Source organism: Phalacrocorax aristotelis, chromosome 14 (genome assembly GCF_949628215.1).
Source record: "Phalacrocorax aristotelis chromosome 14, bGulAri2.1, whole genome shotgun sequence".
NCBI lineage: Eukaryota > Metazoa > Chordata > Aves > Suliformes > Phalacrocoracidae > Phalacrocorax > Phalacrocorax aristotelis.
Genome location: NC_134289.1, coordinates 13,870,644 through 13,896,994, shown reverse-complemented (window position 1 = coordinate 13,896,994; position 26,351 = coordinate 13,870,644). Strand labels below are relative to the sequence as shown.

General features: G+C 42.5%; 1 protein-coding gene across 8 annotated transcripts in view; it reads left to right on the top strand.

Annotated features, from left to right (window-relative positions):
• Positions 1–26,351, top strand: part of ZMIZ1 (zinc finger MIZ-type containing 1) — a 358,035-nt gene that overhangs the window by 250,513 nt on the left and 81,171 nt on the right. Inside the window, exon 1 of one of the 8 annotated variants that reach the window (XM_075109307.1) lies at positions 5,258–5,326. The exons of the other annotated variants lie outside the window; for them this stretch is intronic. The gene's annotated coding sequence lies outside the window, so the exon portion shown is untranslated. Of the gene's footprint in view, positions 1–5,257; positions 5,327–26,351 lie in introns of those variants that run through there. 8 annotated transcript variants of the gene reach the window in all.

Below are 26,351 nucleotides of genomic sequence, written 5' to 3'. Positions count from 1 at the left end.
TTGTAAGTGAGGTAGGCAGAAAAGACAGAGGGTAGATGAATGCAAGGGCTGGGGAGGAAGCGGTGGGAACTGAGTTCACCCTGTCCGAGAACTGGTAACTGCTGTCTTGAGTCTCCCAACTGCCTTGATCACGCAGTCGTTTTTCTGCTACTGCTGTTTTGGAGAGAGAGGGTAGAGAATTTTCTGTAGTTAAGAGACTTCCTTCTGGATTTGACGTCATCATCTTAAATGACGATAAGCCTCCTGTGGAAACAAACAGTGTTAACTCAGTTACAAGAGCTTTTGGACTAATTGCAATTTACCACTGTGAGTTCTTTCTGAAAGCAGTCAGAAACCAAATTTAACCAAACTTCAGTTTAAGGATCACGTTTTTATGGTCAGGTTACGGGTTTTGGTTCAGGGCAAAGCAGTCAGCGGCAGAAGGGAGCCAGTCTTGCCACGGGGGCTGAGGGCTCTGAATCAGCGCCCAACACTGTGCCCCTCAGAGCACGGCGACCTCCCCCTCGCCTGCCTATGGGATGTACTGGCAGCCCTCCTCGCTCGACTGCTCCCTGAAGTGAGGAGAGCAGACGAGCAGTGGATTTGCTGTTATGCACTAGTGTAATCGGTTATGTTAGTGTGTGGAATTCCTCCCAAGCAGGACTCAAACGGCAACACAGTGACTTCTTTCCTTTTTCTCTTCTCTGTTTTCTGTCTTTGTAAATATAACCAGTTGTGCTGGGGGTTGGGTACTGCTTTTATTTCCTGTTTCTGGGCAAGAGTGCCGCCTTCTCCGTCTCTCTCGTTTTTTCATTTACAACCACAGAATGGAAAGTGTGCCAGGTTACTCGGGAGGATTTGGTCTGGTTTGCACGAATTCCCAGCGTGGCTCCCTCCCCAAAGCACACCTCAGTCTCGAAAGATTTTCCTTCCCCATGCTGCCGCCTCCCAGCTCTGCCCTCCGGGACAGCAGCAGCAGCAGTGTCCCCCTGTCTTGGTTGCTGCAAAGGCACCGCTTGCTGCTCTGGCAGTTAAATGCAAGAGTTAAAAGAACATATGGATTTTCCTTCAGACACGCAGCCTGTGTTGCAGCTTACTTGCTAGCTTGCATTACAGTTGATTGACACAGTCATCCTCAGTCATGTTAACCATGACACTGAAGTGATGTTTTCCCACACCGTTTTTTCTTACCTGTGCATTCTTCTGCCTGCAGGATGACTGCTCTAGGAGCGTTGTTGCTTAAATATCAGCTCTTTAATCTGATGTAGTTATTTGGAGAATGTTTTCATGTTTTTGACGAAATCGGATATCTCAGTCGATACTTTGTCTGCAAGTAACATAAATATTTTAGAAGAATCATGTAAATTACGTTCCACATTTTAGTAGGTTTGGGTTATTACTTGCTTTCCTGTGGCATTCTGTAGGGATTCATGCCTTTTTTTTTTTTTTTTCCTTGCTGAATGGCCAGAAATCATTCTTGCTCTTTTATGAGGCAATGCCAAAGTCTTAAGAACTTAGTTGTATTTTTAAAACTAAAAGTTAACAAGTAATACTGATAATTTCTGCTATGATGATAGCATCATATCATCCTCCTTGTGTCTCTGGGCAATACTGTAACTCCAGTGATTAGTCATAGGAATGTTAATTACATTGGACCCATACTTCTTCAGCCTAGCTGATGTCTCCCTGTGGCTGTGATGATACTTAAGACAAAACAAAATGTTGATTAGATCAATATTCCCTTTTTGGTTTTTTTTGCCTCATCACTAGCTGATGGGACTTGCATTCTTACTCCCAGAGTATGGAAACTACTTGTACGGGCTTTCGTGTTTTGGTTTTAAGTAGCTCCAAATTTAAAGGCGTTTCGTTTTTTTCCTTATTGATCTGTAGCTTTATTTGGGAAACTGTATTCAGGAATGTAAATTAAGCTGCAACAGAAAAAACAGAAATGTGTGTGAATATGTTGGGTTTTTTTCATACTGAGGCCAGTGGAGAGAGCACAGGTCAGAAGTGAACTGGCTTAGAAGTGTTATCATATATGGTTTCCCCTTGAAGCCAATAAAAAAACTTAAGCAAGAGTCATCATCTATTCCCATCCTTCCTAAAATATTTTCTGTAGAGGAACTGCTACCAAAGATGAGGAAAAACTGAAGTAAATCCTGGTTGCTTTCATGGCGAACCCAGGAATGAGTCTGTTCTCCACATGTGGAAGAAGAACATGGTGCTGCCGACTTGAAATAGTTTGCTTATAGTGTACTGGGAGGTGGTTTGCAGAGAGTGGCGTGTGTCCGACATGGGAGTAGGAGCACAGAAGGGATATATCGAGGGTTACTGAGAAACTAGGATTCTCTCTCTCCCATCCTCCTCTTTCCACCAATGTGAAAAATACGTGAGGAACCAACTTTGTTTCCCTCCGTCTTTCTCCCCCTTACTCCCGGGAGCATGAGAAGATTTCCAAGAACATTAGGAGGCACATAAGTCTTCTCAGCTTGCTGAAGCAGTCATTTCTCTTTTCTGAACGGCGAAGCTGTCGAGCAGTATTGAAGGGTACTCATTAACTCTTTTGTTCTGGTTTTGTGAAGCTGGCTTCCATTTCCCCCTCTCTGATTTTACATATAGGAGTTTATGACAGACCCCTCTGATTCTGATCTGATCGAAGTGAGGAGACTTAGTTGACTGAACTTTGCTCCTTCAGCAGAGATGAGAGCTACCATTAAAGCCCAGAAAGTGATGGCAGAATGGAGTGGAGAGAGCACTACAATATAAACCCTAATTTGCTCAGGGCTATAAATATTAAAATTACAGGCCTTTACCCAGAAGAATTCTTGAAAGAAGGTAATGGTGATTCAAAGCAAAAGAAAGTAAATTTGTAGAGGACATCCTATTCATGGGAAAACAGGAATGGTTTTGAAGATATCTGAGGCACTGTAGGATCTTCGTCTTCCCTTCTTGGAAGGACCCGGCTCCTGAAGGTTTACTGTCTCTAATCCCTCATCACAGAAGCTATCTTTAAGCATAAGGCAGATTCCTTTTTCCATTGACGTAGATTTCTGTAAATAAATCTACCATTCCCTTTCCCAAAGTAAAAAGGAATGTAAGTTTTGAAACTTTATTTCTCCTATTTTTGGTAAAAGTGATTGGCTTTGAATCTACCAGTTTTTTCTTTGCAGGTATGAAAATATATTACATCTTTTTAAGAAAGATTTTGTTGTGAGTCATTTTAAAGGCTGCACAGGGTTTTCTAGACAGCAGCCCTCCAGGCCAAGATAAGTGGCCAGCAGAGTAACACTAATGTGTATTAAGCCTCCTTTAAATAACCTGCCAGCATTTTTTCATTTAAAATGTTGATGATAAAGGTGCACTAGTCAGTAAATAGTTCGGAGAGCTGACAGTGACTGGTCAAAAGTTAAGAGCGGTGGTGATACAGGTCACAATTCCCAAAGCAGACCTGAGGTTCCTCAGTTCTTGGATGCTCAACTGGAAATATGTTAAAGATGCTTAAGTTTGAGCTGCAGGAGATTTAGCACTTTTAGAAAGTCAGACCCAGTTATGCTTTCTCAAGTCAAGGTATCCAAAATTTTAATTTCTTTTGAGTATCTTCTCCAAATTGTACTTCGTTATTTAGGTCAGTCTCACTACACTTGAACTTTCACTTCAGCTTTTGTAGTTAAAAGGGAAATGCTTCAGTGTGTATTCTCCAAGTACTTTAAGAAATTAAGTGATTAAAAGTACAGTTGTCTGGTTAAGCTTCCAAATAATATGTTCAGCTCTAACGTTAACTTACAAGTGGATTTAAATATGAAACAAAAAGCAAAATCACATTTACAGCTTAAGGGAACGTGCAAAATTCTTCTGGTTTTACTTTGAAGGCTTAATTAGAAATAGGTCTCCATCAGACCTCCCGTCTTAAAGCTTTTGTCTTGAACTGTTCAATTCTCAATGTTCAGTCTGTTGGCTGTGGACAATCAGCCCATCAAGGTAATGTGCTGTATACAGTGGACAGAAAGACCAATCTGATGCATATTGATTAAAAAGCGGGCAGTTCCTGTCATTCACAGCGGAAGGGGAAGGATTCTTGACTTGATCGAGCTATTTCAAAGCATCTCTCAGGCACAAGGTTCCTTTCTGGTGCCTGTATGTCATTAAAGCGCTACTTTTGTGAAACTCTCCATGCAGCATTGCAGGAGAGAAGTAAGAAATAGTGTTAAATACTGATGGATAGGTTCCAGGTTATGGAGTAATGTATATTTTCATAGCTATACTATTGCTGCATATTCTAGCAGAATGTAAATTATTTAACAGATGGGTGAAGTTATTAAAAATCTTGAAGTGTGAACCTTAGTATTTCTCTGTATTCAGATATAGGAAAAGTGTGTTTTGGTGGTGGGGGTGGAGGTTAAAGCCCCCAGTAAGCTTCTCTGCTGTTTCATGAATGCAGAAATTGACTATGTTAAAAAATAGAAACTTCTTAGGTCTTCTGTCAAGTTCCCTGTGTAGGGTTGTTCCTTATGCTAGATTTCCTATGGCTGTCCATGGTGTATTTTTAATGGCATCAGGGAGTGGGGGTAATTTTCAGTAGTGGATAATAATAATAATAAATATTACTTCATTTCAGAGAAAACACTGATAATATGTTACCTTCTAATTTTGTCTCCTGCATTGTCTAGTTATGGGAAACTCTGCAATAGCTGTAGTTGTTGGAAATACACCATTTTTATAATTGATCCCTGCACTGGGAATCGACGGCTGGTTTAGGTCATAATCGGTTTCCTGGAAAGAGCTTGTCCATAGTGAAGTTCTGAAAAGCCTCTTTAATTTTGCCTTTCTATGAAAAGGAGCAGGTCCCACATGACACCTGATGATTCTTCTCAATCAAGTAGAAACTTTTACTGAGAGGAGTTTCTGAAGAGGAGAGAAATAGTTCAGCAGAGGTACAGCACGATGTAGTGTAGACCCTGAGGCTGCGGCCGCAAACCTACCTCTGGATTCAGAAGTGAGATGGTCAATAGTGGGGTGCCCCAGCTAGTTATCCTTGCCAAGCAGAAGGGTTTACAGTCCGTGGTGTAATAGTATGATAACAGCCCTGTGTGGCTGTTGGGACTGAAGTCAGCATCGCAGGACAGGACAGCCTTGCTGCATGGGAGCTTATCAATGGCTCTTCGTCGTTAACATCATTGCAAGGCGGGGACTTGCTCTTAGTCCCAATCAGATGTGTTTATGTACATGCCAGAAGCCCTCTTTTAGTGCGATCACATAACCCCTTGATTGTAAACTTAATTTCAACGGAGAGCCAGTAAAGGCGACACAAGACACAGCTTCTTGCCGGTACAAACTGCGTCTACACTTGGTAGGAGCTGCCAGTATAACTCTCTTCTATGGTTGCGCTGCGAAATATTTCTCAGAGCAGAGTAAGCCTAAAAGACTTTCAGCCTTATGTAAAGAAATACATACACACCGTTAAAGAGAAATATTGCAGAATTAAGATGATAGAAAGAAAAATCAAAAATGTGAGTGTAGCTTTTTGGTAGGAATGTGCGGGATTGTTTGTTGATGATCTCAAATGGAGAGTTACTTTTGTGTTGTGTGGCAATAGTATGTTTTGGTAACTTCGTGTTCTCAGCTTCTTTAACCCACAAGCTATGATGCTTTGAAATGAATCACAGTTTAAGAAGGATTAAAAGCTCCTCGTGAATCCCTCTATATCTATATATAGATATATGGTTATCTGTAGTGCATGCCCTTGTATTTTGTTCTGAGCTATTGTGTTTTCCTGGTTTTATTTGGCAAGATGCAGTTGTACTATCTATATAAGGAAGGTGCTTCTTAAATCGAAATAATCAGTGTTGAAGGGTTAAAGATCTGAGGTCCTATTAATGTAAGGAAATGCTGACACAAGTTCTTCAGTCTTTTTCCTGACAGAATACCCATCTTTAATTTGCTTGTCTCTTTACCCATATAACATTGTACATCTGTCCTTGAAAACAGCTCTTGCAGCATGAGCATAGCCAGTGGAGTCAATTTAGCAAAGGTTGCTGTCTGTGTCCTAGCAATGCAGGCAGCCAGCCTGGAGCTACGACTTGTAATCAGCTAAACAGGTATATGAATAATTACTAAAGATAGAAGTCTGTGTTAATTGCTGGTTTTAATCTTGTTCTCACAAATTGTTACAGAATTATGCCCCCCACACCCCCCCCCCCCCCCCCCCCCCAGCAACATGTCAGAATGAATCTTTTTTTCAGATTCTGAGTGATCTAGTAGATTTTGGAACATTTTTAGTTTTAAGATCCTTGCTATTATTTAAGCATATAGTCCTTTATATTCACTTTAAAGCTTTGTTCCACTGCCAACATGGTGGAAAGAAACTTGGCACTGGAAAAGCGTGAGGCCTGAAGTGTTGGGAGTTGACTGAGACCAGTTTGCCAGTTTCTGAAAACAAAAACTGATATTAGGCTGTTGTTTCTCTGAAAATGATTGTCTACCGAAATGTTTCCTTGACAAATCTGAGCAAAACCACTTTTCTTTTCTGACCATTTCCTTTCCTCTGCAATCTCTGTATATTTGATTATCAAAACAGACAAAATGATAAAGATCCCCCTAGTTCTGTCTTCTTGTTGCTAATGCAGTAAATCCTCCACGGTAAGTGGGAAAAATTAAGGGATGCTCTTAGAGATTGATTAGTGTATGGGGGGGAAGAGTGGCAGTGACTGCATTTGGTCTTCACTGAGAGCATTTTGCCTTATTAGGCTACTTTGCAAGCTAAACTGCACTTTATCTCCCAGTCTGCTAAAAATAACTCTGTATGGCTTTCTCGCAGATTGATATAAAAAGTGTATGATGATGGTACATGGATTTGTTTAAATACAAAGCTAGAAGCATGAGCTGGCCTCCAAATGATGAATGTCTTTGTATTCCAGAATGGCAGCTTTCCAAGACAGTGATGCATAGTCACCAATTTGTAACTTTTCTTCTAATTTGTAACTTTGGACTTTTATCTATTTATTTATATAACCTCTCATAGGTTAGATATGGCATCTTTAAACAGCTCTATGCACTTTTGATGGTTTTCTAGACTCTGCAGTTGTCTTGGAGAAAGTGACATACAGTGTTGTTTTCAGAGAAATTTGTTTTTTAATTAAAAAATATATACTGCATCTCAACATACGCATTTGAATGCTGTCACAGTTCTCTCATAGCACAGAAAAAGAACTCTGTCGTTAATTTTCCTGTGTATAGAGTGTAAATACTGTGGCTAACGAAGGGCATATATTCTCTTTACATCTTTTCTTACTCCATTTATGTCCCGCTTAGGATGTGTCTATCACATACACCTTCTCACTATGATACTTTACGTATTTTAGTGGATTGTTTTTAAAAAGTAATTATAAAAAAAAGGATATAAGCAACTAGCCTAGGTTTCCTCTCAAACCTATTTTTGGATTAGGGGCAGCTGAGTAAGATGGGGCCGACAGGCTTGTGCAGAGGGGAGGACAGCGTGGACTGAGCCGCTGCCCGGAGAGCTGGAGCAGCCCTGCTCACCACACCGCTCTGAGGGGGCTGGAATAAGAGGTGTCGACTGGAGGTGAATGCGTGTATAACCGAGAAGCTAAAAATTAAAGGAAAATAGTCACTGGGATTGAGTATTTTCATGGAGGGCTTATTCTTTTGAAATCTTAATGAGGAATACTCAGACAATTTATATTTCTGAAAAATATTGCTAACAGTCCAAACAGCACAAACCAGATCTAACGCCAAGACCAGGAGCCCTAGCGGGGCTTCTACTTTCCAAACTTCGGTTTCATTTACTCCTTCGCATCTCTTTAGTACTACACAGCCTCACAAGCAGCTGTTCTGAGTGTTCTCTGCCTCTTCCAGCGAGACCTGGTTAGGTTGCTGTCTTCAGAGCTGCCTCGTTATCCCCTTGAAGAGTTAAGCAGGGAAAGAGGAAGTAGCTGTAATTAACCCACAGGTTGCCAGCGGTGGGGTGGGGCTTCAGCTACAAATGGCTGCACGCTCAGTGAAAACAGATATTGTGACTGAGGAGGTAATCTTGAGCATCTCAAAAAAACCAGCACAAGAACACGTTTTATTAAAGTGCATAGTAAGACTTTCTTAGAGAGGCAGGCTAATCCTCATTGCCTTTGGAAGTCTTCTCCATGTTTAACAGGTTTTAGTCCTTTGCAGAACATATGAATGCTAAATGTTTGAAATCTGAAGAAACAGTTGATCAGATATTCCTCCGAAGTGGCATCAGGCTAAAAATGTCTAAACTATATGAGGAAAATTGAGCATTTTGCAAAATGTGGTATAAAAAAATCTATGTAAACAGAAGTTAGTGAAAAATATGGATGTGTTAGGAATCCATTTGATCATGCTGAAAAATTTGATTTCCTATGGAAAGGGCTTCAGTTAATTTCTATTTCTCTCTGATTTGCTGGAAGAGATGTCATGAACGCTCGCCCAGGTGCCAAAAGAGGCACTGAAAGCGGAGACGCGCACTGCAGACGTTTGTGCCGTGCTCCAGTCTACCGAGGACTTTGAATGGGAGTATCTAAATATTAAGACATCTCTAGAATTTGGAAAAACAATGAAGCTCCCATGTCACAAAAAGCAGCTTTTAAAACATTCATTAGTATTTGTAGCAAAATAGATGCAGTAAAAGAAGGGCAGAGCATCACAGGCGGGGTACATTCTGTCTGTCTTTAGATTTGCCTGATAGACAAGTAGGCGTGGGAGGGGGCAGCTGCAGTAGTTCTGTTGCTGGTGAAATAGTTCTGGAGACAACTCTGAACTGATGTCGTCATTGTACAGCGATGTTTTTTTTTTTGTTCTGTAAAGCCTCTTTTCTGACTGTCATCCTCCATTACAGATGTGATTTTTCCTTGGTGTACTTCATTCCTTGTTTCTGCATGGTTTAGTTGCTTTTGCTTCTGGGTTTTCTGTAAAAGTATAGCTGTGAAGAGAATCAAAGATACAAATATGATGAATGTGGCTTCACTCTGCAATTCTTGGGGTTTTCCCCCCATATTTTGTTGTAATTTTACAGAATATTTTGTTTTCCTGCACGTGGTAAAGACATTTAATCAAAAGAAGGAAGGAAATAGAGATTAGAAAATGGCAACATTGTGTTTTATTAGATGGATTTAAGGCGTCCGTCCTTTTCCAAAGATGATGGTAGTTGGCAGAGGTCTTTTTCATTGCAGTGGCTACAGATCTGTCCTGAGCCCCTGCACAGTTTGAAGGAATGATTTTTCATAATGGGGTAACAAGAACATGAGTGTTTCCATGGTCTTGAAAATGAAAAAGGGCGTAAGTCTCTTTCAGAAGATTTTGAGTGTTTGGGTCCAATTGTTGTGTGCATCCAAACCAGCATTCAGTGTGTCCAGGTGCATGGTCCAGATCAGAGGGTCCGTCAAAACATTTAGCTACCAAGGGCACACGCAAACAGTGGTCGTGGGCAGCAGGAGGAAGGGAAATGCTGTGTTGTTATATTTTGTAACTTTGCTACCTTTGATTTATAAAGCTTGACAAAGAAGGGGACGGAAGGGTAAGTACTTTAGTCATAGTAATCTTTGACTTAAACGAGACAGGACTAAACCACATAAGAGAGTCTTTTTTACTTTGCTTTTTACACTGGGTTTTCCTCTCACACCTCCCTCTGGATGGAGTTGGTCTGATCCTCGAAAAGTGGGTTATGCATGAAAGGCATTTGATGCAGAGTCAAAGGATTTTTTTTTATTGCCTCTCCCCGCCCCCAAGTACATGGTTGGTTTCTGACTGGGATGCAGCCCTGTGATTTATAACAGCTTCAACTGACTCAGCCTACTGTGAAACATTAGGAAAAATCCACAAGGCCACTGATCCACGTATTCAGCTATGTAATTGTAAACCTTCTGAAGAGTTTTTGGAATCCTTTGAATCAGTAGTAAAGTATATACATATCCAGGGAACTAATTCTTGGGCAAATAACCTGTTTGAGACAAATGTTGTAAGGAACTACCCTGCTGTGTTCAGCAGTGCAGCAAAACTCTGATGAAAAAAGAACGGTCCCCAAGATAAACCTTTAAATCTTTGGTCATAGAAAATTTGCATTGCTAAAGAGTTATATTATGACTCAGTGGGCAGTAACTGGTATTACAGCTACTTGAAGAGAATTTCCTTACCCCTTGTGTTTTCTTTCTCTAAACAACTTTTCTGCTCTTTCCTCTGTGCACCTCTCATAACGAAATTAGAGAGGAACGTGGTGATGTCCCCCCGTGTACAGCCTGCTTGTTACTGAAGCATCCAAATGGGGGGTGTTGATCTCCGCCCCTCTGCAGCCTTTCCTCCTTTTCCTCTTGGCGGTCTGTGTCCTGATTACAGGTGTTGATGTATTTGGTTCATTTTTGGCAATATCACAAAGAGGAGCAAGGAGGGACGAAAGCAAGAATTACAGCCAAAGGCTACCTCGCTTTAACTAGTTGAAGATAAGCATTGTGCCATTTATTTTGAGCCATCAAAGGCACCTGAGCTTACAAATCTGCCCATATCACTCTCTTGTTCACCATAAAAATCGGTGTCCCATGGGCGTGCAGGTCTGTTGCAGCATCGTGACTTAAGGGTGGACTTCCGACTTGTTAAAAATACACTCTTTCAGAGAGAAGCGCCTTGGCATGGAGAGCAAAGAGCGGTACTATACGGATGTGCTGGTGGTGATTTATTTCTGTGCCAAGTGACAAACTGACGGAACTGAGTTTTGGGAGGATTCTGATCAGTAATACTGCTTGGCGTCGACAACATATGTTAAATGGAAAAACGCTGCCTCCGGTTTGGAGGTAAATGGGATGTCTTTGAAAAGATTTTAATTCTTCTCCATAATCAGCTAGGGGTGGCCCAGACAAGTGTCTCCTCCTCCCCCCCGTAGGACTGAACGATGCCCTGACGCCCTGCCTGCCCTCCCCGTGGGGCTGAGCATCTCGCTGGCCCGGCGGGCGAGCGGCCGCACGGGATGCGAGTGGCTGGGCACGCCACTGGGCAGCCGGATCCCTGGGGCACCAGTAGCCGCACAAAGCTCAACCAGAGTGCTGCATCTAAAAGGTGCTTCCCCAGTATGGACCTGCTTTTCCCCCTAGTAGATGTCTTCGGTGAGCCTTGTGAATAGTTATCACTGCCTGAGATAACCTTCCCTGTGATGTAATTTGACATACTGCTGTCAGTGGGGCTTAAACATAGTAATCTTTAAAAGTGATTGGGAATTTGCCCTAGAGAAAAAACTGTTATGATTAATTTCTACAAATGATAAACCACTCCTTCTTCAAAATACTACATGCTATGAAGTGTGATTTAATCCATTTAACTACAGAGCCTGATGCTTCTGACAACTGTGACTCAAATGTCATCACAGAAAGTGATATTTCAAGTGGCAGGGTGGGATTAGAAACCTGCTGAAGATTTGTCAAAGGAGAAGTAAGTACATAATTTTTAGATAAGTGATTTGTCTACTCTAAACCACTTCTGCTGAGAAGACAGGCAGCTGAAAAGGGAAACTTACACTGTTACACTAGAAAGAGCGTTTAATTGCGGGGGGGGGGGCAATCCTCTTACTTACTGTGGCAGGTAGAGAGAAAAACGCAGGATACTGGGGAAAAGAGTTTTCTATACAGAAAAAATAAAATTCTTTTTTCCCTCAGAAATTAAGATTTTAGTGAGGCTTCTACGAGGAAGGAGCCAGTCTCAATATCCGGGACCTCGCAACTGCCTCATATGTTCTTTTGGTGTTTTTTTGAAATACGAAGTAACACTATGGTGGCTTATGAACTGTGTGAAAATGTTGGAAATGCAGTAAAACCTGAAACAAGCACAAAAAATGTACATTCTGTGCCTGTCTAGAATTTACCTAGAGTTATAGTGAATTATGAACTTCATTCACGTCCACCAAGTCTGAACTCAGTGCAGTTACGTTAGGGGAGTAATTCGGTCCTTGTCTGGGATTATCAACATCCTTCTCTTGCTTTGCCAGTCCTCCAAAACTCATGCTTGCTCTGTTCCGCCAGCCTAGCTGTGTAATTTACATCTCCTTAAAGCATCCGTCCGCTCCAAAAGACAATAAGAACAGTTGTATGAGGTTCCATACTTTCCTTTTGCGTGACTGAATCTCAAATGTGATCAACTGCGATGGAAACTACATTTTGCATAAGGGTTTGTTCCAGCAGCCCCGTGGGTCCGCCTCGGTCTCTGAGGGCCCGGCGGAAGGCTTGCCGGCGCCGTACGGACTGCCTGCCGTGGGTACCGGCCCAGCGCCGTGTTTCGTACCACCTGTAGCAGCCATGTTGTTGAGACGTCTTCCTTCGGTCAGGCTTGTGCAGCTCTGAGATTGCAGAAGTGTTACGGAGGGTTTGGTTTGCAGTACTGCGTCGTCTGATGGCTGAGGAGAGAAAGCAATAACCCTGTCTGACAGGCTGACCTTGAGCTGGTACTTCAGGAGTGGAAGTTGGGTGAAAAGCACGCACACCTTGTACTTGTTTGAAGTGGATTCCCTGGGAAAAGAAAAAATGAACATGAAATCTGACAATGCTTTTTTGTGGAATCATTTTTCAGAGAAGAGCTGCTCTTTGATATCTCTGATAGTTAGCTGCTCCGATCTGTCATGTTGCAGACTCTCTGCTGAGGTGTTTACGAAGCATGGTTAAGTGACTGTAAGCATGGCAAGGAAAGCCGAGGCTGTTTTTTTTAGCTGAAAGGAATTTTGCTGGAGAGCCAGTATCTTTTTTTTTTTAATTCCCCCTCTTTTTTTTTTTTTTTTGTGTTGCTTCTGTTTCACTCGGTCTTTTCGCTGGAACCTGCAGCTAGCTTGGCTGCAAAAGGGCCGGGTGCGCCTTTAAGAGGTGGAGGTGCCTTTGTGCAGGTTGTGCCGGGGAAGGAAGTGGCTCAGCACCGCAGGAGGCTCGCAGGAAAAGGCTGGTGCTCGGCTGGCCACAACTTAAACTGCCAGTTTTCCCTCTGAGAGGAGCAAAAAAAATTGTCACACATTAGCTTCCTGTTTGGTTTTGGTCTTTTGGGGTTTTTTTTGGTTTTTTGTCTTTCCCTTTTCCACTGTCACTGAAATGCTGTCCACCAAAGGCTGCGTTGCGGTACCGTTTGATACGTGAAACTTGTTTAAAACTCTCTGATGGGCAGTGCTGAACTCGGCGTGGCGTGGGAAAGGGCGATGCTGTTGGGAGCAACCAGGCGGCCGGCAGAGATGAAAGAAAAAAAAAAAAGACCCCAAAACCTGAAGCAAACAACCCAAACACGGCTGTCTCGGTGCTGACAGCGATTCCAGCTGTCACCCGCAGCCCTGCTGCCTGCGTGTGCCTCAGTTTCCCCTCCGCGGCGGAGGCCGATGCCTGTCGCTTGGCCCTGCTCCGCCGCCCGGGCTGCTCCGGACGCTAATTAGCATGACTAGTTTGATAGATTTAGTCAACAGCATTCAGCAAACAGGGAGGAGGGGGAAACAAGTGTATAAGATTTCCCAAATCTAAAGACTTTTCAGCCCCAGTGCCCTTACTGGGTTGTTATGCGGACTCGAACAAGTGTTGCTTCCAATTAATTGATCGAGCGGGTTTATTTTAGTATTTTGGCCGGACGCCAGAGAGAGAGGCTTTGTCCTAGCGTTTTAAGCACCACCCCTCCTTGCAAGTTTGAAATGTGAGCTGCCTGGGTGGTGTGTGTGTGTGTGTGTGTGTGTGTTTTTTTTTTTTTTCCCTCCCTCCTCTCTCTTTCTCTCTCTTCCTTCTGGCAAAGTGGCTGGGTGTGCGTGTGTGTGTGCGTGCGTGCATGAGTATGAGAGAAGGAGGGAGAGGTGTAATGGGAGAGCAAGAGATGGATCACTAGAGCCAGAAAAGAAAACCATCAATATCAGTAACATGCAGCTGAGGTGAGATTTTTCTGAGTGTTTGATTTCTTAAAACCCTTTCAGAAGATTTAAAGCAGCCTTCTGCCATGCTGTGTGCTGAAGACGTACTCCTAAGCAATGTCATAGGGATGCTTACATGTATATTGCCGTTTTAGGTCTGTTCGCGTACGTGTGAAGTTTTAAAGCTTAACCTGATTCTCTTTATTGTCTCTAGAGGGTTGTAGCTTGAGCACAAATAGCCTGTTGGCAAGTACGGCATGAGCCCATTAGCAAGACTCCATCTGTGATTGGTTTTGCCTGGAAACCGGGAGACAAGCAATGAATAATTGATGTGTGTTGTGCAGTAGCTGGACAGGCAAAGAGGAGAGAGAGAGGGAGAAACAGAGCAGGGTGCCCTCAGAGGGGGGAGAGCGAACAAGCTTGAAAATAGCTACTGGCTGCCTTGTGCTGAGATGAAGGCAACCCCGGCTGTCTTTGTTCTGCACTGGCTGGTTTCTGCCTAGAAGTGTTTGCAGACATATGTGGCCTTTTTTCCGCAGCAGAAGAGAGGCAGGCAAGCAGAGGAGGGGGAGCGGAGGAAGACTTAGGTTTTTTTGAATGAAATATAACTTGTGGGTAAGTTGGTTTTGGGGGCGGGGGGGTGGGGGGTGGGAAGGGGGGCGTACATGTGTAAGCGGGGACGTGTTTGTGTGCGCGCGTGTGTTCGCCTCGGCACGCCTGGGAGCGTGTGCGTGTGCATGAGTGTGTGTGTGTGCGAGCGTGTGCCAGCGCGAGGGTGCATTGTGGGTAAGGCAGTGCTGCATGTTGTCAGAGGGGATGGCAGGCAGGCTCCGCCGGGAAACTGGGACGGCTTTGCCTACGGCCACCCTTCGTCCCGGCTGCCCCTTCTGAGATTTGGGGATGCGAGATGGAAATTCACAGCTTGCTGATTTAGCTGGGCTTTACCATATTTTTATTTGAGGGGGTGAACCCTTTAAATTTGCCAAGAATCTTGCTTACTGTATCTGCAGTTGTAAAACCAAAAGGCAACAGCAATTATCTGTGGCATTTTCTCCAACTTCAGCCTGTCTGGCACTGTCAAAACGTGACGTGCTGTTCTGCGAACGGCAATGACAATACTGCTCCACCATTTCATTTTTGCTGTCTTTATAAAGACCTTGCCGTGCAGAACTCACATCTGTGGTTTCGAAGAAGATCCCAAGGAAGTGTTAGTGTCAGTGGCAGTCTTGGGCATTCAAGTTGACAAGTTTTTTGCCCCTTGTGTTGAGTAGTAACAAGCGTCTTGTTTATCTCTTTGCCTGTGTAAAAACTAAAAAGATTATTTAATTTGCATATCATTTACAGAGTTTTTGGAAAGTTTCAAACTAGGGATGCCAGAGTGGAATTTGGGATGTTGGCTTATTTTTTGGTTTAGTTACTAGGATCAAAGTAAGTAACAACTTCAAACTGAATAAAATGGCATGTATTTGTGTACGGCAAAAATGAGATGCAAGGAACCTATACAGCGTTGGTGTTTGCAACTCGGTCATTGACAGCATGGCTCGTTGGGGGAAGAGACTGGCTATTGCACATAGCAGCTCTTTGATCAGTAAAATCGCTGCATAAGGTGAAGTAGACTGCCTAAAGTGGTACCCGTGAACCTGCATCCACTGAAGTCACTGTCAAAACAAGCATTGACATCAGTCATACAAACTACTCCCCCTGAGTTCAGGTGAGCCCATGGTAAGATCCAGCTGAAAATCGCTTAGTATCTGCCGACTTTTGATGGAACGAATGCTCTCTGTGGACGGATCTTGTGGGGTGAACTGGCCGGTTTGAACCCCCTTTTACTACAACAACTTATCTTGGCTCATAAAACTACAGATGATGTTTGTTGTGCAAATCCGTAGGTCTTGCAGAGAAAAGTTCCTGTGGAGGTAGTTTATTTCAGGAGTTATGTCTCAATCAGGTTAAGCTAACCAGGTCATTCAGCTGGGATGATCTAAGAGAAACGGTGTGGCTGAAACACTGCCTGGAAATGGAAGTACATAAAATTAAGATCCAACTTAAATTGCTCTAAGTTACCCAGTATTTCCTTTAATTTTTCCTCAAGTTAGAACAATACTATGGTTATATTGCTAAAGAAAGTAATTATCAGCAGCTAATCATGCATAAAAGCAGAATCTCCTCTCAGTCGAGCAAAAGCATGTTTCCTCCGTGCTGTCACTAATCTGCTTAGCAGGATTTTGTTCCTCTTTTTGCTTAGCACTTAAATCAAGATGGCAGTTAAAGTGCAGTAGAACTTGAGAACAAATTTGGTTTCATGTAAATTTACTTCAGAAGTGCTCAGTCAGTAATGCTTTGGCATGAGTTTAAGCCAACAGAGGAGCGTTACCAAAGGATCAGTTCTGAATTTATGATTAAAATTTAGATTTAAAAAAATACTTCACAATTATTTGACTCCCACCCACCCCGCTTTTACCCCTTTCTGGAGGAGCCATCAGAAAATCTCTGGGGAAATACATCTGCAAATGCAGGGACATTTCACTCGCAGAGAAGTCATCTGAATGTGCAACGTACAGTTTCATGGTAGCAATTGAAAATACTGATCATGAGAGGTTTGAAACTTAGTCTTCAGCCTTTAATCTTGCATAGACTGTAGTAGAACAGGCGCAAACATCAAATCTGTGCCTGATAGTGTCTCAGTGGCCCTGGCAGAAACATTGCTGCGTTCACACTTCAGTGACACATGTGCACTTTTACTGGTATTATTTGTGCTGACAGTAGCATTTAGTCCTGGAACCCTTGTGCTGGTGGATGCTCCAGGAACACCCCAGAAAGCTTGTCCCCACGTAGTGCGCAGGGGACAGCCCTTGGTCACAAAGCAAAACAGAAGAGCATGTAAACCAGCAATGAAGGAATAATAGAGGATACTCTGGGCTCAATTAATAAACAATTTGTTGTTGTAGTAACAGGTACTATATTAATTACAGTGAGATAATTTAAGAGAGAACAGTCTGGCAAAACAGGCTTTCTGTTGCCACAAGGGTTAGCATAGTAATTAGAGTAAGAGTGTCTCTGAATCCAACCCTCCAAACCCCGCAATTACAAGATGTGCAACTAAGACAAGAGGATAGTGTTTTCTTACGTCAAGGTAAGCTGAGGACACAGAAGTTCCCATGTTATCCTCGGTTGTCGCTGGGGTGTGACAACACAGGGCTGCTTTCTCACAGCGGGACACCAGCAAAAGGGGTATTACTGATCAACAGCAACAAAAAAATCTTACCTAGAGTGCTGCCAACAGGAAACTGTAACTCTATGGGATTTTACAATTGTAATTTCTTTTTTTCTCTCACAACAAAAGAAAAGACAGAACTTTATATTAAACAGCAAAAGAGTTAAGCAGGGGAAAACAAACAAACCCAAAACCTTACCATGCGGGCCATTGCTAAATTGATGTTCCAGAGATCTCAGTGAAGATGCTCTCTGGTTTTGTTCCTCTTGGTTTGAGAACAGACAGCCACAGGAAATACCTTCCTCTGAGGCTGCCTTGCAGGTGGAACTTCTGCTTTGTCTTGGGTGGAACAAGCAGAAGAAGCTGCTGTTAATAGACCACCATGAAACTGCTGTAAGCAGCTGGACAGCAAGGCTTTCTCTCAAGGAAAAAAGTGAAAAAGTGGGGAAAAGTGGCTTCCTCCCAGTGCTGCCGAGCTATTGCTGTGTTGGAGTTCAGAGCTGTCCAAGCTAGGGCTGGGTGATCCAGGCTGAGTGTCAGAAGCCTAGCTGGGCCATGTGGGTGGCTGTGCAGGCTGAGTGGATCAGGTACCTCTGGTACTTTGCAGGGTACAGCATGTGGTACAGCATAGACGTGCCCTGGGAGTTTTAAAAATACTGCAGTAACAAATGACCCCATTGCCTGTCCTCTAAATTTCCTAGAGTTTGCTGTGGTAGCTTTCCTTGTACTGTCCTTCCAGAAGAAACCAGCAAGTTCTGTGAAAAAAACTCTAGACGTGGCATCTGTTTCACTGTAGTGTAGAGCTACTGATGGTTTCTTTGGAGTGACCAGAACAAGGAGGTCCTTATATAAATAGCTAAAAGTTAACACACAGGAAAAAATATTTTGTGTTAATCTCTTTTGCCTCTTCTAACAGCAGGACAGGGACAAAAATTCCACCAGGTATACCTGCTTGCGTTAGCCAAAGGGTGTTTAGGTATATAAAACGGTTGTTCAAGAAGAAACTAAAAATCAGCTTCTTCAATATCGGAACAATGGGGTTACTGAACAAACCTTTTAAACCAGAATGTAAAAGGACGAGCTAGCCTTCAAATGAAATGGATGTTTCAATAATTATCAGAGGTGCACCGATGCGCAATAAAGCAAAGCAGTAATAGCTTTTAAGGCATGGCAAAGAGCGCGTATCCGTTCGTCATCAATGAGAAAGCAGCCAGCCAGTCTGGCACGTACGTAGGCTCTTTCACTGAGGATTCAAGAAGGAGACAAGAGAAGCCTAGAAAGAACACAGGTTGTCTTCCCCATTTTTAATTGGAAGTTCTCTGAAGAATTGTCTCCTTAAAAATCGAGACAAGGTATAGTTATGAAATGAGTGACACTGGGACAGTAATTACTTCAGCAGTGTGGAAGGCTGCCACTCAGCCTACCTATAATAAATACTATACGTTTCTCCAGTTCTTGACCTGGATCATTCTCAAATGTCTGGCATTCTCTGGGGTGTGCTACTAATCCTGATGCTTAGCTTGTTGCGTTCATTCTGTTCACAGTAATCCAGTGCAACCAATGGCAGTTTTCCCTGTTCCAGGAAAAAAAAAAGTAGTGAATTTTGTTCTCAGTTGTCTTTGTTAGTATCAATAAAATGTTCAGACACCCAGCTAAGCTCCTAATAGTTCTTGTTTATTATAACTGAAGTGCGGCTCTCGCTGGTTTGATGAATAACCTTTATCAACTTCTAATCCTCTAACAGAGTTTTCTTGTTAATAATTGGTGTTCTTTGTGCCTGCTCAGTGCCCCTTACACCTCTTAAATCCCTGAAATTTCAGGAGGCAGGCAAGCTGGACTCTCGTCTGTCTTGATATCCTGGAAGCAGACAAAAACCCACAACTGTTGGTAAATACGAGCTCGTTAGAATGCTAATTGAATATAATGTTATAATACCTGGATGGGTTCCTTCTTGTGCATGCTTGTCATTAAAACTGTTTGTACTGGATTTTGGAAATTGTTCTCATCTAACCTGGTTACAAATGAAGTGAGTAGAGGTTCAGCAGAAGCAGAACTAGGGCAACCTGGGATGCTCATAAAAATTCCTCTTTTGCTTATTCTTGGGTGTCTTTTCTTTACTCAAGCCCAAGAAGGTACCAGAGCGAGCTAGTAGGAGATTGTCATACGACTCTCTTCAGTACTCAGTTAGCTCTGCTAACCAGCTTCACTGACCTTTTTTTTTTTGTTTGTTTGTTTTAGTGGTTTAATACATTTAACATTTTATTAATAACCTTATTTCTGCATTAGTAAGTGGTAGGAAAAGAGATAAATACTGTGGGGGTTTTTTTGCCGCTTACGTATTGCCACTTACTTATCCATATTCTAGCCAGACTTCAAAGAAGGGTGTTAGCAGTACTTTCACTGTCTTATCTGCTGACACTATCCAACTGTTTAAGAAAGTTGCATTTTTCAAGCATCGCCCTAACACCACGGCTTTCAGAGGAGCCTGTCATGATTTACTTATTCATACAGATTGCAGTGGCTTATGTAGTCTTGATCCTGCTTGATCTGCCAGCAGTATTTGCTTCTATTGATCACAGGCTGTTACTTGACTGCCTTGAGCAGCTTGTAGGTCTCCCTGCTTCTGTTAACGGGGTCTACTATGGATATTTCTCAACGTTCTCATTTTGTTGCTGTCGATAGCTTTAACTCCATCCTTCCCGCTCAGACAGATGTGCCGCAGGATTGTGTCACCCTTTGTGGTTTTTGATAAGTTTGGTAATAGCTCAGTGAACTTTGGTGCTGAAACCGGGGTTCTGACCAGATTTGGCTGTTAGCTCTGATTTATGGTGCATGTTTGGCAGTGTGCCTGGCTGTCGCGTTTGGCTGTAAGCGTGTAAAAACTCCTCGTGCCCTAGGTGGAATAAAATGGCATGGTTTTGGAAGTAAGCACCAGTCCTTCATGTTCCTACGTACCGTTCCATCCATATGCATTCCCACTGCTTTTCTAGCAATGGGGCAATTGAGAAGAAACTTCTAAACCGTGTCGTTTCCTTGCACATGGATGAGTACCATTACATTGTCCTGTTCCAGTCAGCTTTCCAAATGGCTACATATGTTTTCAAACTATTCCTTAGGGTGGAAATAGTGTAATTCCTTAATTGGCTGATTTACCTGGAAGGTCCTTAAAGTGACTATCCAAAGTAATTTGTGGCTGTCAAGAAATATGCTTGATTAGACAAAAGTTGCATTAGAATCAGGTTAAAAACAGAAACATCCATGGAAGCTTTTATATGGTCTTAGTCCATTAGAAACCAGAGATTTTAATCTTTTTACTAAATGACTTTATGGCTTGAGAATATACGTTTAAGCTTTTTGAAAAACAGAAGCGTAGATGCTCCTTGTGTTTTTGTGTTTCTGGTTTTTAATATGAGGGTGACCTTTTGAACGTGCAATTAAGCTTCTGTCTGTTATTATTTGTGGCTCCATGTATCATTTTCATAGAAAAAAGGCCCAGCAGATGGTGTTTGGGCAGAAAGACAAGATAGCCAGGGGCTGGCTTTAGAAGAAATACTTGAGATGGACAATTATGGGGACCAAGTGATTTTGCCTGTAAGGAACATATTTGATACAAAATGACCCGCTGTTTTCACCCTTACATGCAGAGACTTTACATTTAGTGAGACTAGGATGTTGGCCTTCTGGCTTGCCTGACATCCAGCAAGCTGCTGCTTTGTCTCTCCATCTACAAAAAATATCAGGGAGGATTTATTCTCTCATGGAGAGAGTTTTGGACTTGGAGAGTTACCTGATCATTAGTACATAATACCCCGTAATCTTGGATTACGCATTTTGCGGTAAGCAGAACAAAACATACGATTCATAATTTCTGCTAAGTTAAAGAGTAGATTACAAGAGATGAAAAAGGAAGTTTTGAAGTCCCATCTGAAGTGTTGACTTAAAATGGCTCACTTGAAGCACTCACGAATCATGTTGCAAAAGCAAAAATGTCCTTCTTGTTAAATGACTGTAATCTAAAATGTGATAGAGAGCTAAATGATTTATTGATGTCTATTTCTGAGGCATTTACCTGCACCTGTAGCCAGCCCATTCCATTTATTTTGGCTCGCTGACAAATTAGCAAGCTATTTGTATGTCAGATTTGGTCAGTAGTCAACTCCCTCCCCCTTACATATTGAACAGCTTTTAATTTAATTGTTTGCGGTGTTGGCAATTTATTATCCAGATAGATGTCAGTCAGAGGAGCTCTTTTAAAAAAAAAAATAAGAGGGAAAAACCTGAAGATTTATTTGTGAATATCCTTATAGAATAGAGTATGCAAAGCAGCTTTCAAGCCTTTCCCGCACTCACAGGCAATGATCTGTGCGGTACCTTCCTGTCCATTAACTGGATGGGAACGTGAAATATTAGGTTTTATATTCAATGACTGGAATAAGGTTAACTCTGTGATTACAGCCATTGTCGTTGCATCTAGACACCTTTAAGGAACGAGCAATCAAAATCACATGTCAGAGCTGCAAGTGCATAAACGTGTTGCGTAAATACTCTCAGGCAGAGTTGAAGTGCGCGCTGCCACCTGCAGCGATTACACCGCTGTTCTCGAATGAGTTTTGCGGGGGCTTTAAGGCAAAATTACGGCGTCTTGCTAAATCGTTTTAACTGTTAGCTTAGCTTCTCATCATGGTGAGGATCTGAGTGCTCCTCTTCAAAGTCAGAACGCTATGCTGTTACAGAGAGGCAATTGCAGGTTGCCTGACCCTAGCTGCCGGGATGCCTCCTGCCTTGCCGCTCCTCTGCGGCACCGCCGCTGCCCCTGGCCGCACAGCAGCTGCCAGCGTTTCCCAGCTGAAGAGGACTAGTGAAATCTATTGTATGGGTATGTCTTCTTAAGCTTAATTAATCTGATCTTGCACTTTTCGAATTTTAAGTAACATATGAAATTTGGGCTTCGCTATAGCAAAGAAGATTTTCATGTCACGTGAGCATGCCCGGTGCTGGCGCCTGGTTCTGCGAGGGCTCCCTGGGACTGCACTTGATGGGAAGACCCAACTGTGTTTTTTCTCCTCTCAAACAGCGGCATGGTTGCTAGTTAACATTGTTGGCACTGTACAGCTTGAAATGCTTTATGATCTTACATCTACTTAACCTTTAATGTTTTCTGTCAACATCTATCATGACCTGGTGGCCTATGGTTAGTAAAATGTGCCCTTGCAGGCTGCCAGATACTGTAATGGAATTAGGCCTTTAAAATTATCAGACCTGTCAAAGGGGCTTATAATCCTGTGAGAGCTTTAAGTGGTTTCTTACCTCCACTTGAACACACATTTGACCTGTTTGAAGTGTTTCTTCGTGCTTATTTTGGTTTTACTTCCTATTAATACCTTAAAAATGGTGGGGGGGCGGGTGGGAAGAAAAAAAAATTGTTTCCTTGACATCTTTATGAGGGAGAACGTGGAGTATCCTCAGTTCTGTCCCAGATGTCTTCTGTGGCTTCTTTTCTCTCTCTTGCACTTGTACATTAAGGTTTACAGATGTTTCAGTGGGAGCTTGTTCCCTTGAGTAAGGGAATAAGGATGCTTTGCTACGTAGGTTAGTCAGAGTGCACCGAGGGCTGACCCAAGTCAGGAGGGAATGTTGGGCTGGCTTTTGGGGCGGTCGGGCTCAATACTAGATTCAGCTCAGAGAAGGTGCTGAACCGACACCTCCGGAAACGAATGTCCTCTGCAGGGCGAGCGTGGGAAGGGCAGCAACACTGCACAGTTGCTCATATTGACCGCCTCTGCACTTTATCCTGAGCAGAGGAAAGCACTGGAGATGCGAGGCCGTTTACCTTTTGCTAGTTTGTTTTCAGTTACCTGCGGAAATGCTGAAAGTAGTTTTGTAGCTCTTTGGTGGTCTCCTTGTGATTATGAGACAGTGCCTGGTGGTGGCTAACGCCGTGAGAGATTCCGTAATGTTTCTGAACTGAGGGATGGTACACATGTCACGTCCAATAGACACTGAAACGTGCAGTAGAAGAGCCGATGTGACTGTGTCGTAAGCAACCTGTAGCTGAGTTTGGCACCTTATCTGAGTGAGTGCGTCCCAGTTCAGAGCAGTTCTCTCTCTTTGTGAGGTTGTTTGCTTTAAATTATTGCAAGTTGTTAATACTACTTTTTTTAGTTAAAAGGTGATCTGACTTTGGCTTCTGAAGCAGTGCTGCGCTGACTTGGTTTCTTAACAACCAGCAGTGTGATGCAAGGTGAGGAAAGAGAAGAAAGCTAATAAAATGCTGCTCTTTGGAAATATGCCTTGTTTGAGATCTTACATGTAAGTGATAGAGGGAAATGCACTGCAGCCATTTCATTTGCAAGGAAAAGACCTTCTATTACAGACTGTTTGGTTTGGGTTCCCCCCCCCCCCATCTCCATTTTTCTCATATAGCACAATCAAGCAAGGTAAAAGAAAATGTGGTCCCTGCTGCTAAACTATGCATAGGGCATTAGTTGCATAAATAAAATCAATTTAAAAAAGAAAAAGCTTGGGTTGTCCGAGGTGACATTAATTGGGATAGACGCTGGAACAAATTGGCCTCTGAGCAAGGAGGACAAATACCCATTCTTCAGGAAAAGTAACTCCTGTTCCATTTTTTTTTTTTTTGGAGCAATTACACTCAGTACTAAATCCTGAGCTGGAATGCTCCAAAATCCTGAGCCTCCGAAAGTTACAGGTGTACTTCTCTTTTCTTTGGCATACAAATCCCAAGAACCTCCCAGGGCCCCCGCTGCACTAAGCGAGAAGAGATGGAGAGGTAAGGAATGAAATCAGTCATCAGGCAGCCGTGGAGAGAGTGTCAGGAGATGGGCTGTCCCTTTGATCCAAGAGCTTGAGTGTATTGACGGGTAATATTTTTACTTCATGTCAGTCTAGTGAATGATCTCATCAGCTGTTTCTAGCAGATGCAAAAAAGATGAGCTTGTGGTAGCAAGCCAGACATTACACTGTTTTCTGGGCTTGTCTTGGGGTACGTGTGACAGACATGTCATTGACAGTTTTCTTTTTGAATAAAATTGTCTGCAGCATTTTGGAAGGGTTCAAAGTAGATTACAATTAATTGCTTAGTGGAGGGAGAGGAGAGGACCCCTCCCAGGCAGCAGCTGCCTGCTGGTGAAAATCTGGGGTTCTTTCTGGCTCCTGGGAAATGCGTGTTTTAAAGGTTGTGTAGCTGTCCTAAGAGAAAATACCTGAACTGTTGCTATTTCTACTTCCGTGGCAAAGACATAACAACAGCTTTTACAAAAATGGGGAGCAATGAAAGGCTCCTCTCAGTACACTGGTGTTTATTTAGCTGGATCACAACGATCTCAGATACCTACTTTTTATAGGGGTTTTTTTATTAAACAGCAAGGAAAAAGCAGTTTACACAGTCAGGCAAGCGGCTTTCCACAGTGCCAGATTCATTGGTTCTGATTCTCTGCTGTGTTCTTCTTAGTGTCAAGTCAAGCAAAGCTGATGCAGATCACAGGGAAAATGGGACCTCTGACAATGTTTAGGTTATTTAATCCTCAGTGTTGATTCCCAGTTGTGATGGTTTCTGTTACCAGTATGTTTACCCTGAGCTTCCCACTTCTCAATGACAAGTGTCTTTCCTGTAGCCAGAGCACATGTGCCTAACCCATATGAACACTCAGATTTTGCCTAAGTCATCCAAAATACTGGGTGACAGATACTTTACTTGAAACACGCATTTGGTTTTCCAGCTGTTTAACTGGTTTAAGGATGTACAAATTACAAGAGGTGTCAGGGTGACCCAAAGCAGATTGAAATGAGGGAATTTATTTGAATGAGGCAGAGCCTGATCATAAAATAATACGAGTGAGTTAAACGTTTCTTGTTTTAGTGGAGGCCTAAGTAGTAGCCTGAGTATTTCTCCTGCAGCTCAACTCTGCCTACTTTCAAATCTGTGTTTAATATATAATGGCACTTTTCCCTAATGTTGCCTCACTTTCTGCCTCTGTGCCTGCATTTGTGCAATACCTTGACTGTCAAAATGTCTGTCTGACTGCAGTATGAAAGTTAACGTCTTAGTGTGAAAGTAATATTTATTATTCATTGTCTTTACACTGAAATGTCTCTGTATTTGTTGATCTTCACAAAGCATGTCAAACTGCTGATAATTTCTCAAAAATCTCACTTGAAAATAGTGCTTGTTACCTTAAACTGAAGGCTAATTGTGGCTCTCGGGTTTTCGTCAGTGGAATCACCATAAGCTACCTTTCTAATTTATGCCATTTCAAGCTGTTGTACAGTTTCACTCGTAGTATTTGGCAAATTTTTCAAAGGCTTCTTCAAAGGGCTTCAGATTGTTAACAGACGAAGGCATTTTTAAAAATTTTTGCCAGTTGTCACCATCTAAAACTGGAGCCTACAGTCGAGTTTTCCCATATGTATTTTCATTGTTTGCCTAATCTGTTTTGAGATCAGTTTTGTATGAATCAAGGACTCGGCGAGGGGGGGAATATATCTAAGTGTCTCTCTCCAGAAGCTTCTGCTGCAGATTTCATTGATGATTAAGATATTTCTGGCCTGTCCTTAACTCCCCTTTTTCTTCCTAATTACACTAGAGATTGAAGATTGTGTTACATACTGCATGAGTCGTAATACCTACATATACCAGTATTGACTCAAGTGGCAAAATAATTCATGATCAGATTTCCTCCAGTGATGGTAATTTCTCTCTTAAAAGCTGGAAGATAGCTCTACCTGGGTAGGAAATAGAATAGACCTGTGTTCTGGTTTGACAGTACCTGTAAGCAAGCGGGGGAAAAGAGGAAGAAAAGAGGGAGGGGAAGAGAAGGTTACCAACCCAAGAAATCTTTGCTAGTTTTGGCATTACTAACCCCTTCACGTTTCCCAGAGCTTCATATGCTTCCCTTTTTCATAATATGAGCTCTGAAAATTTGCCTACTCTCCACTGAATTTCAGTTTTACAGGACGTGAAAGGCGTGTACCTTTGGGGAGAGAGTTTGTTACTTGGTTTCAGTGATTTCCCTGAAGCCTGGAAGAAAGACGTTAAGCTACAGTGATAAGGAGTTTTGTGGAGTGAGGATGAGATTACCTGAAGTGAGACCTACACATAAAACTTGCGTGAGCATGGAAATGTCGTTGAAGACTGTGTTTATTTACAACTCTCAATACAGGCGAAAGTGCTAGGGTAGGTATAGTTCTACAACAAAAATGGTCTTTTGCTGATGTAGCTTGTCTCACTCAAGGAATTATTAGTATAAGCTATAAACTAGAAGATCACTT